General features: G+C 45.2%; 1 pseudogene; it reads right to left on the reverse strand.

Moving 5' to 3' along the window:
• Positions 1-7,251: 7,251 nt before the first annotated feature.
• LOC142844256 (uncharacterized) lies at positions 7,252-8,607 on the reverse strand (annotated as a pseudogene).
• Between the last annotated feature and the right edge of the window lie 273 nt (positions 8,608-8,880).

The following is an 8,880-nucleotide window of genomic DNA, read 5'->3' on the forward strand; positions in this document are numbered from 1 at the left end:
TGATGTCTGTCCTCTCTGCTGATGTTGGGGACCACTCTCATGGGGTGTAGGATTGCTGTCTGACCTGCTATTCCAAGTCTCCTGCAGTCTAAGGAGCAGAGCCAACACCGTCACTGCTAGACACAGCAGGCTGGCCCATGTATGGGAGAGACGTAGAGCCCCACCATCAAGGCCCCACAGACTAATTGTGAAAGATAGTTGTTTCTCACAGGAAGCCCCATGGTCAAGGCACTGGCAGGTGAGAAGCCTGTTCTCTGCTTTCAATGCGGCATTTTGAATGTTGCATCATCTGGAGGGGAAGGACAGTGTGGCAAAAAAAAGCCTAAGAGGAGAGGGGACTCAGTCCTGAAAACTGGCTTTATAGTGACATTAATTTGATGAAAGAGGGGTGGGCTTGTGACCCACACACCTCTGTAAGGCCTTGCTTTCCACCACACACAGTTCACTGAAAATTAATCTTTCAAGATAATTTTGGAGGGAATAGAAGTATTCACATAACAGCACAGGGTATCTAGCACCCAGTAGAGAGACCATTCTGAAGGGAAGCACCGGAGACTCATCTCAACAGGGCTGACCTCTGTGTGGGGTATAGACTCTGGGCAGTGAGTGAGTGGGGTGACCTCTGTGTGGGGTATAGAGGCTGGGCAGCGAGTAAGTGGGGTGACCTCTGTGTGGGGTATAGACACTGGGCAGCGAGTAAGTGGGGTGACCTCTGTGTGGGGTATAGACACTGGGCAGCGAGTAAGTGGGGTGACGGGAACTCTGGAAGTTGCCTACACATGTACACAGATTTATGCAGCAGCCCCCAGCGTGAGGGTACAAATCTGCATGCCTACAGGCCCTGGCTGGAAACCCAGGTAGGACTGGCGAGCACTTGAACCCAGTGCTAAGGGGAACAGCTCCCTAGTGCAGGCGTTGTTGCCAACGCTCGAGTGTGGGCGCAGGGTCAGGTGAAAGTCCTTGGTTTCTCAGTTTTAGCAACTCATCCAGACGGGATGGTTCTAAAACCCTACGCAGGCCAGATGGATGAAAGACGAACTTCCGTGGATTGATGAACTTTGTTCTCCTAGTGGGGCTCTCCCACCCTGGCAGTGACTCTGGGTCCTTTCTCCCATGCCTGGAAGATGACAGACCTGAGTCCAGGTAGGCTGGCTACTAGAGAGACATTCTTGCTTACCTTGAGAACTTAGGGTTCCCAGGGCAGTGACTGCTGGGGCCTAGACAACCTTAATGAGAACAGTGAGACTCAGCCAGGAAAACCCAGAGCTCAGCTGGAGACTGAGTCAGAGTCCAGAGAGCCCCTCACAGGCTGTACTCAGGTAAGTGCAGTGTTCAGGTGTTGCAGTCAATAAATTAATTGAATTTATGACATTTAATCCCCACCACCACATTATGAGACAGGTCTCTCTCGGCATGTTTTCTAAACAAGAGGCCAATGCTCTGAGGCCGGGTACTTCCCTCAGGCACAGGACAGGACCTGCAGAGCTGGATTGGAACTCAGGGCTGCTAGGGTTGCCCTGTATGCTTCTTCCTCCATGAATAGGTTATAGAAGTCTCAGGGGAGCAGTGTGGAGTGCTCACAATTACCCGACATGGAAGGTTACCCTGCTTCATATGCTTTCAGTCTCCCCACTCCCAGGACTGCATAGCAAGACACTGTCTCAGAAACAACAAAAACCACCAATCAAAAGCGGAGCCGGGGAGGTGGTGACTCAGTGGGTGAGTTGCCTGCTGTGTACACATGAGGACCAGAGTTTGGATTCCAAGGAGCCACATGAAAAGCTGGGGACAGCCACAAGTGCCTGTAACCCCAGGGCTGGGAGTAAGGTCGAAGAGGATTGTTGGGGCTCCTTGGCCAGCCAGTGTAGCTGGGTTCAGTACGAGATCCTGTCTCAAAGGAATGAGACAGAGTCACAGTGCAGACACCTGATACCTTCCTCTAGGCTCTGTGTGCCTATCAGAACACCTGGGCATATACCACACACACACACACACACACACACACACACACACACACACACACACACACACACACCTACCCCCTCAAAACCCAACAAAACAAACTAGGAGCTATAGAAGTTGTGTGTAACATGGTGAAGGACACCAGGCATTCCTTCTGAGGAATTCTGACCTCCTCCCATGTGTCCTCCTTGTGCTCTGTGCTCGTAAGTGACACAGCAGGCTATGAGGATGGTAAGCCGGGCAAATGCTTGGTTCTGACCACTCAGCAGCAGCCAATGTATTCATGCTGGGTATAACCTTCCTCTGTGGATCCCCTGGTAGCCTGGACCTGCCCTCCCCAGACTGCTGCAGGAGGCAGACACAGTTAGACTTCATTCACACCCACTAGCATGGCTCCATTTCCTGCAGAGTGGAAAAGACATATAGGCTCACATCTCAAGTAAACAATTTATCTGTGCCTGAAGCTGTTGTGGAAAGTCCAGGCATTTAATGGATGACTGGGAACCAAAGCCATCAAGGAAAGGTGGCCATTGTGCTATTCTCAAGGTACAGGTCCCTCCAACTCCAAACCCCAAAGAAGAATCCATAACACAAGAAGGCCATAAAATCAGTGTACAGTTCTAGACAGGGTGCATGGTTTGGAGATCTTTTGCATATATGGTGGCTATAGCCAAAACCAGGCACATTACATACTTTAAAGCAGTATACTTAGAGCCTTCTGTATCTACTGCTACTTCCTGGGCATCACACATTATTTTAAGCTTTTGAAATGGATCCTAGAACCTCATCCTCAGATCCTGTAAGACAGAGAGACTGGTTTTATAGGTTGCCCAAAGTTGAGACAATGAGTAGTAAATCAATACCACCACAGTACGGCTGCCAGGAGACAGTGTAGACTTGAGCCTGTCTCCAGAGCCTGCGTTCTGACCACAAAGACCCATGTAGACATTCTGGACAGGATGTGTGGTGTCAGCAGGAAACAGTGCCAAACTTAAGTTGGTTTGTGCGTGAGTACATGTGTGTGCATGCCTTTATGCATGCCCAGATGTGTACAGGTGCACATGTCAGAGATGAAGGTCAGGTGTCAATTCTCAAGTGCCATGTACTTTTTAAAATCTAATTTTATTAAAATATTTTTAATGCATATAGGCATTCTGCCTGCCTATATGTGTTTACTCCCTTGGAACTGAAGTTATAAACATACAAACAGTTACGAGCTGCCATGTGGGTGCTGGGAACCAAACCTAGGTCCTTGGGAAAGCAGCCAGTACAGATATCAAGCAAGAATTATAGTTAAAATATTTAGTCCATATACATTTGACAAATTAAGGAAAATACTCTATAATCGATTCTATTTTTTAGTCTAAAGTTTTGTACCTAATTTATCTTTTATCATAACTAAGGAAATCTGTTGCAGTTTATAATAAAATAGTCCTACACTAGCCCAGAATGGAGTGTAATAAAGTTTTATTTATTTAGTGGTAGACTAAAAAAAAAAAGCAGTGATCAGCAGTCCTCTGCATGAGCAGGGAACTGGAACTGAATCCAGCAATCAAAAAGCCTGTGAACGATATATGTCTGCATTTATAGTATAAGAAACTACACCCAAAGTAGGTCAGTATCTTAAAGGCCATTGGCTGAAGGAGTTCTCACAGCACCACCCCCTTTTGTCTAAATAAGAGAGTTCTAAACCTAACACAAAACTACACATAATAAGAACAAATATCAAACATATATAAAAATTAGAATTATAAGCAGCATGAACAACATCAAGCAAGAAACATATTCTAAATGTTTCAATAGCTATCCTATCCTAAGGAATCTAAATCTTGTATTAGAAATGGCTTGGCTAAGTCATGACAGGAAAGTAATTATGACTATCTAGTCTTCAACCTCATCGAAGACCTGAGAAGGAAGATAATATTACTTGAATAGATAGGAAGTGTAATCAAGCAACTTCCAAAATGTATAATAAATGACAGAGACAACTCGCTACCTGGGAAATCACCCAAAGTCTCATTTGCAACGTTGGAGCAACTAACTTTGGCTAAGGCCTAGAGTAACTGACAGACCATTTTCAGTGGCAGGAAAATTTTAAAAACTGTTTTACCCTGCTTGTCCAGTCTGGACACTGTGCATTTTGTCAGTGGTTGAGGCAGGGGCAGTTCTTTCCACAAAGTCCAGTTTTGACAAGAAGAAAACAAGCTCCAACATTCTCTCAGGAATAGACTGGTGCTGCCAGGAGCAACCATGTCTCATGTCAACAAAATCCTAAGTTATTTAAATGCCATATTCTACAGTTCCTTGAAGTGGTTGAAGACTACCTATCTATGTGGACATAATCTCTATGTATCTAAAGAACCTGATGAACTTTAAGTATGACAAACATGGATGACTATTGACTATACTAAATATTTAGTATATGACTATACATATATATATACTATATATTTAGTATATGACTATACTAAATTCCTGTATAGCTTAAAGACTAGGACTTCATATTATAATGAATATTAAACCATCTTCAAATGACTGTACAGCAAATGAGGACAATAAACTCAAAATGTGAGCAATGTATAAGTATCTTGATCAGAGGTAGAAATGTATAGTGCAATATGATAAATATATCCTAAAACTGTACCAATATACAGATTGTCTTAAATAGAGGTGGAAACATGTATGCATACAATATGACAAAATAACTTTACATAGGTGTACAAATATTGTAAACAGAAATAGGAGCATATTCAATATAACAAAATTTGAATTTGTACCAATATACAAGACTATACCAATGTAAACTATCCATAAATAATAGCTCACAAGTATTTACTCTATTACTATTATTTTTAGTGTGAGTAAGCTCACACTAATCTACCTATTATCCCATCCAATATCCCTTTTTTTTCTCAAAGAAGATCCCTGAGCCTACATAATTTCCACCCCAATTTTCAACCCTATACCAGTTAAAATAAACCCCTAATTGATGTCCTTAACCATGAGGACAAACTTTGTCGGGAAAGGGGACGTTGTCTTCCAGAATTACTTCCAGCTGTCATGTGGTGATGTTCTTCCTATGGGATCCTGTAAAACTAAGTTTCAAGATTACTGTCTGGTATAATTGCAAATAGTCTATGAATAATTGATAGGGTTTTTCTGAACTTCTTATTTGGAGTTCTGGCCAGAACGTTGTAAGAAGGTGCACCATTTCAGCTAACCAAGTTGGAAGCATCTTAAGCAACTGGTACCCAAAACTGATCTTAAAGTAGTACTATCAGGATTATGACATCATATCAACCAAGTGGAGTCATTGTTGTGGGACCCCATCTTCTTCCTGGAAACTTGCAAGATTACTGCAAGAAAATTTATTGTTCATTGTTGAAAACTTAAACATTATTCATATAGACATATATTCAATGAAAGGTATGATAGAGACAGAAGTAGGTATGGAGAAAAATAATTTTTTTCTAAATTCTTCTTTTTGTCTGATACCAGATGGCTCCTGACATGAGACAGAAACTCTGAATTTTTCTTTTAACAACATTCTTGCGTTTAGAGAAGCATAGACATTGTCCAACTCCAAAGTTAGCTTTGATTTTTAAGTGAGTCACAACTAATATTATACTGCAAGATATATATATATATTTCAGGTAATGAAATTTTACCCTGAAGATGGCCTGTCCTCATATGTCAGATTTCTCTTTGCTTGGTGATCCTTTCTAGATAGTTATCTTTTCTTCTTTAGGCATCTAAATGTCCTAGGTCTCTTGACTTTTTGAAGATGAGTATTTTCCTGCGAAGTCAAGAACAGAACCCTGCTCCAACACTTATGAGACTTTCTTGTTTTGTTTTTGTTTTTGTTTTTCGAGACAGGGTTTCTCTGTAGCTTTGGTGCCTGTCCTGGAACTAGCTCTTATAGACCAGGCTGGCCTCAAACTCCCAGAGATCCGCCTGCCTCTGCCTCCTGAGTGCTGAGATTAAAGGCCTGCGCCACCACCGTCTGGCTTATGAGGCTTTCTTATCATCTGTATGATTGTCTCCTCTGTGGATGAGCTGTCATTTATCTGTCTCAAGAGGTTTTTCTTTTCCAGACCGAATCTTTATTAATTTTGACTGTATCCATAGCTTTTCTTCCCCTGTGGAAACAAGAGAGAAAACCCTTCCCCAATGTAGCACATCTGGTTTCCATTCTGAGGTCGATGCATTCTTGAATACATCAGCTGATTTAATTCTGAAGTTTTTTCTATTATCCAATGTATGTCAGTTGCTGTTGTTCCTTTCTCATTAGCATTAAGAAAATTCAAGGTTAATAAAGCATTATACAGTCATTTCTGGGGGTATTTCTCATCCCTTTCTGTTTGTTTAACATATCCTTTATAGTTAGATTTGATCTTTCTATAACTGCCTGACCTGTAGGATTGTTTGGTATACCTGTAATATGCTTTATATTATAATAAGAAAAAATTGTTTCATTTTCTTAAAGTCATATGCTGGACCATTGTCTGTCTTTATTTGTGCAGGTATACCCATGATGGCCATAACTTCTAGTAAATGTGTGATTACTGAATCAGCCTTTTCTGAACTCAAAGCAGTTGCCCATTGAAAACCTAAACAAGTGTCAATGGTGTGGTGATTTAATTTTTCAAATTCTATGAAGTGGAAAACATCCATCTGAAAGATTTTATTCCTTTGAGTGCCCTTTGTGCTACTTCCTGCAGGCAGTGGTGTTTGATTATATAAAGAACAAGTAGGACATTTCCTTATAATTTCCTTAACTTGTTGCCATGTAATAGAAATCTCTTATTTTTTACACAAGAGCTCCTGAGTAAATTGGAAGCATGGGGACCTTGGGAGAGGGTTGAAGGAGAGGGGAAAGGTGGGGAGGGGAGCAGAGAAAAATGTAGAGCTCAATAAAAAAAATCGATAAAAAATAATTTAAAAAAGAAAACTCTTTTTTTTAAAAAAACCAAATTGGGAACTTTTATTTACACAAAGGCCAGAGTGGGTGTGGGCAGAGGCGACTAGAAAACAGTGATGCCAGAAAGAAGGGAGATGGTGTTTAAATGCTCAGATGGGAGGCGGAAAGGCAATAGTGGGGCAGGCCTAAGGATTGTCAACTCAGGGTCCTCACCCTCAGCAGACACCCAATAAAAATAAGTCCAGACAGCGAGAATGGGACGAGGACCATCAGAGGCACCTGCCCCGAGGGTGGGATGGCCAGTAGAGAATGGCATGTCCACTCAGAGGGGACCCAGGATGCTAATAGACTCTGCCCTGGCTGGTTGCTCAAGGCCCCTTGATGGACCCAGGCTCTGTGAGATGAGCAGAGGTATAGGCTGAAGCCTCCAGGCAGGCGGCAGGCTCACAGAAACCAGGCAGCCCCACTGTGCCTGGCCGGCCGGGTCAACCAGCCTCTCCTGGAGCCCCCGGGGATCCTCAGTCTCCATCCTTGCCATTGATTGCCTGACCAGGCTGGCCAGGAAGACCTGGGATCCCTGGGGGTCCGGGCATCTCGGGGTGCTCACGTCCCATTTCTCTTTGGTCACCTTTCTCTCCACATTTTCCCTTAGACCCAGTGTTGCCAATCTGACCCACTGCTCCCACGATACCAGGAATGCCTCAGGGTCCAGGATGCCCATGGGGTCCCTGTTTGCCTGGATATCCAGGGGGCCCAGGAGGTCCTGGAGGACCCACCATTCCGGCTGCACCCAGGGCTTCCCGCTTGGCACTCACAGCCACCTCTGCCAGTTGCTCTTGAGTCATCTTCAGTACTACGTCCACGATATGCTGGTCACTGGCAACTCTGCCCACTACTCCTTGCTTCCCAGGTTGTCCCGGCAGGCCTTGATCTCCCACCGGTCCTCAGGGTCTGGGAAGCTCGGGATAGCCCTGCACTCCCGGGGCACCTGCATCCCTGCTGGTGCCAGGGTATCCTGGTTCTCTACGAACTCCTTGCTGTCTCTTGGGTCCCTGCTCTCCCGACTGGCCCTTCTCCCCCTTCTTCCCCCCCATGGGAGGCCGGCCACCCCTGGGTCACCCACTCCACCTTGGGGCTGTTTTCCCTGGGGAACCCTTATCTCCTTTGATACCTGGCAAGCCTTGGGGTCCTGGAATTCCTAGGGGGCCCTGCTCTTCCTTGGGGCCCTGTTGTCCTTGAGGGCCTGGCTGCCCTACTGGTCCTCTCTCACCCTGATCACCCTTATGTCCCATTGTGCCCTGTGGACCATTTCCCCTGGAGACCCTGGCTTCCCTTCTTTCCCAGGACGACTGGAGATTCCAGGGAAGCCCTGCTTGCCTGGTTCACCCTTATCTCCAGGGCCTCCTTTTGTCCCAGGCTGACCTGGCACATTTGCTAAGCCCTGGTGGCCTGGGCTTCCTGGCTGTCCCACCTGTCCTGTGCTGCCCTTCACGCCAGGTATGCCCGGTCCCGTCCTTGCGGTCAATGCCTGGAGGACCCGTTGTTCCCTTTGGGTCTGTTATCCCCTGGGGCCCTCGGGCACCTTGGCTCCCCACATCCCCCTTCTCACCAGTTCGGCCTGGTGGCCCCCTTGGACCTTCTTCACCCAGTGACCCAGCAGCTCTGATGTAGCCTACCATGCTTTTATATCCACAAGGACCCATCTCTCCCTTAGGTCTTACCATGCCTGTGTAGAGATGCATCCACATCTGCCTTGGGGCCCTAAGAGCAAGGAAGAGCTGACAGACTGGCAGGAAAATACAAGACAAGCCGACACCAGCAACCTTTCCCAGCACAGACAGCTATTGACATGTTTTTTTATAAAATTCTGAGGCCTTCAACACATTTCCAATCAGTAATTGGTCAATTTCTGCATTACCTTGTGCTAGAGGACCTGGCAGACCCCTATGGGATTGGGTGTTATGTATATGGGACAAAGCCTATCCCTGATTATAGCT

This window comes from Microtus pennsylvanicus, chromosome 2 (assembly GCF_037038515.1).
Source record: "Microtus pennsylvanicus isolate mMicPen1 chromosome 2, mMicPen1.hap1, whole genome shotgun sequence".
Lineage (NCBI taxonomy): Eukaryota > Metazoa > Chordata > Mammalia > Rodentia > Cricetidae > Microtus > Microtus pennsylvanicus.